The 2,899-nt window shown below is 47.8% G+C and overlaps 1 long non-coding RNA gene across 1 annotated transcript; it reads right to left on the minus strand.

The window, feature by feature from the left end:
- Positions 1 to 333: 333 nt before the first annotated feature.
- On the minus strand, positions 334 to 2,620 carry LOC132658838 (uncharacterized). Its single transcript, XR_009598912.1, has 2 exons — positions 2,315 to 2,620; positions 334 to 1,698 (listed from the first exon to the last, which is right to left on the minus strand). It is a non-coding gene; the product is annotated as an uncharacterized LOC132658838 (long non-coding RNA).
- Positions 2,621 to 2,899: the final 279 nt, after the last annotated feature.

A 2,899-nucleotide genomic window follows, 5' to 3' on the forward strand; every position in this document is an offset into this window, starting at 1 on the left:
GACAGTGTGTGAGTTCCAGGCATAGAGCCTTATACCTCTCTTCTCTCTTCCCTCTGTGAAGTCTGTGTAGTCTGTTGGCCTGGGCGGGGGCGGGGGGTGCAGAGTGGGTGGCAGACCAGGCATGGCAGAGACAAAGCCTCTCCTGAGCAGTCAGTCTTCAGTGCCCGTGGAAGCCAACTACAGAATCGTGACTAGCTCAGGTAAGACTGAGTCCAGCCACTGAGGTCCCCCCAGCTTACAGAATCATGAGCAAAGTAAATGGTGGCTGTTTTCAGTCATTAAGTTTTTGGCAATGCTTGTTACGCAGAAAAAGCTGACTGATACAAACATCCCAACGGGGTCTAAAATTTTAATCTAGTGAGCAGACAAGAGTAGTCACTTGAAAATTATTTTCTAGCTACTCCAAAGCAGCAGTTTTTAGAGGATTTTTAAAAATTCTTAATTAAAAAAAAATTTGCTTTTAGCAATTACAGTAGTCTTTTTGGAGGAGTGATCAGAATTGTTAACCTTTGCCCTGTGAGTACAAGTGTATGCATTTCTCCTTAGTAGGGAGCAACAGAATTGGGAATATTGAGAAGAAAGAGAAGTGTCCTCTGACAAGGACTTTGATTACTAGGAAGTAAGACAAAGAAAGCAAGAAAATATCACAACCCCAAACAATGCTACTGTCTCCTAGAATTTGCATTCTGTAATTTGCATTCTGTAAGCCAACAGAGAAGAAAGAGTGTGCAAAAGTTCTAGTGGAGGATTTTCCTTCAACTAAGAATTGAAAATCTCCGCTAAGAACCTTTCTATACTGATCAAGCCTTTCTATATCTATCTTTCTAAGTAAGATACCTTCTAAGTAGGTAAGAGATATTTCTATACCTTATCTAATTTACAAGCATTAAGTGAAATATGTGTAGCAAAGCTAATCAGAATGGCTATTAAGAGCAAAACCTTTCATGCTGGAACACAGAAAACCCATCTGAGGTTGTTTCTATACCATGAATTACATTAAAATCGTTCTGAGCTGTTTGAACGGCGTGTCTTCACAGAGACACATTTTGTGCCCAATTACGTTGAGCGTGATCAATAACTGTTTCCTACAAAAGTGACAGGAGAGTGATTGGAACAGGCAGATACAGTCAATTTCGAGGAAGCCGGTCCACATCTACTGAATCTGCAGTGTTCGTTCTGTCTTCAGTCTGCTCAGAAGGCAGCAGTCTGGTCTTCAAGAACCCAGGCAATCTTACGTTCGCCTGTGAAAGCGTTTATGTCCATGGGGTCGCGAAGAGTCGGGCACAACTGAGCGACTTCACTTTCACGTTTATGCACTGGAGAAGGAAATGGCAACCCACGCCAGTATTCTTGCCTGGAGAATCCCAGGGACAGAGGAGCCTGGTGGGCTGCCCTCTATGGGGTCGCAGAGTCGGACACGACTGAAGCGACTTAGCAGCAGCAGCAGCAGCAGCCAGCATTCCTGCCTGGGGAATCTCATGGACAGACAGGAGCCTGGTGGGCTCTGGTCCATGGGGTTGCGAAGAGTTTGACACGACTGAGTGACTAATACTATGGCTGCTATACTCCGGGCTCTGGGAACCCCCATCTGACAGTCCCATGCATGCTCACCCCTCCTGTTAGGCTGTAAAATGCAGATGTTGGCAGACGGCCCAGCCCTGAGACGCAAGAGGTCGGCGTCCGGAAACAGCGATGACCCTGTATGCAAGACGGCAAAAGAGACACAGACGTAAAGAACAGACTTTTGGACTCTGTGGGAGAAGGTGAGGGTGGGATGATCTGAGAGCACAGCATTGAAACACGTCTATTACCATATGTGAAATAGATCACCAGGGCAAGCTCGATGCATGAAGCAGGGCACTCAAAGCCGGTGCTCTGGGACAACCCAGAGGGATGGGGTAGGGAAGGAGGTGGGAGGGGGGTTTAGGACGGGGTGGGGGAGACACGTACACCTGTGGCTGATTCATGTCGCTGTATGGCAAAAACCACCACAATACTGTAAAGTAATTAGCCTCCAGCCAAAATAAATGAAAGTGCAAGTTGCTCATTAGTGTCTGACTCTTTGCGACCCCATGGAGTATACGAGAATACGAGTGGATAGCCTATCCCTTCTCCAGGGGATCATCCCCACCCAGGAATTTAACTGAGGTCTCCTGCATTGCAGGCAGATTCTTTATCAACTGAGCTATCAGGGAAGCCCAATAATAATAATAATAATAATAGAAACGTCAGCGTCCTTACGTGCCTGTGTGAAGCACAACCTCCCCTCCCCCACTCCAGAGACTCAGTAACTGGCCTGTCTGGCGATGCTCACTGGGCTGGATTAGTGGTCTTCTTGCCCCGGTGGTTCTCTACTGGCGATGCACGTTGCTGAGTTTCTATGATGCATCTTCCTTAACAGGTCCCTTAGAAATCTTCCCACTGGAAGTTTCATCACCTAGCCTCCTCCTTGGCGCGCATGGGTTAATGGGAGTGACTCGGGTCCTTTTACGCCTGTCTTGCAATTTCTCCGCAGCCCTGGAAGTCAGCTCTTTTTGGCAGCTGTCCTTGGCTGACACTCCCCCTGCAGCTTCAGATCCTTATGAGAAGTGACTCTGTGTGCGGAGACACCCAGCCGGTGCAGGCCTGGGCGTAGTGGTGAGCCTGGGGCCAAACCAAGCCATACAAAACCCCATCTGCCTGACCTTCAATTGGTTGACTCTGTGTGTCTTTCTTATCCCAAGGATCTCCAGAGTCCTTTGCTCTCAGCAGCACACCCTCAAATCAAATAAAGGTTTCTGAGTAGAAAGAATAGCAGAGATGTTGCCTTTTTTGCTCACGTAGCCTGAGGTGAGGTGAGGTGTTACGCTCAGTCATGTCTAACTCTTTGCGACCCCACAGACTGTAGCCCACCAGGCTC

The sequence above is a fragment of the Ovis aries genome, chromosome X, assembly GCF_016772045.2.
Source record: "Ovis aries strain OAR_USU_Benz2616 breed Rambouillet chromosome X, ARS-UI_Ramb_v3.0, whole genome shotgun sequence".
NCBI classification, from domain to species: Eukaryota; Metazoa; Chordata; class Mammalia; order Artiodactyla; family Bovidae; genus Ovis; species Ovis aries.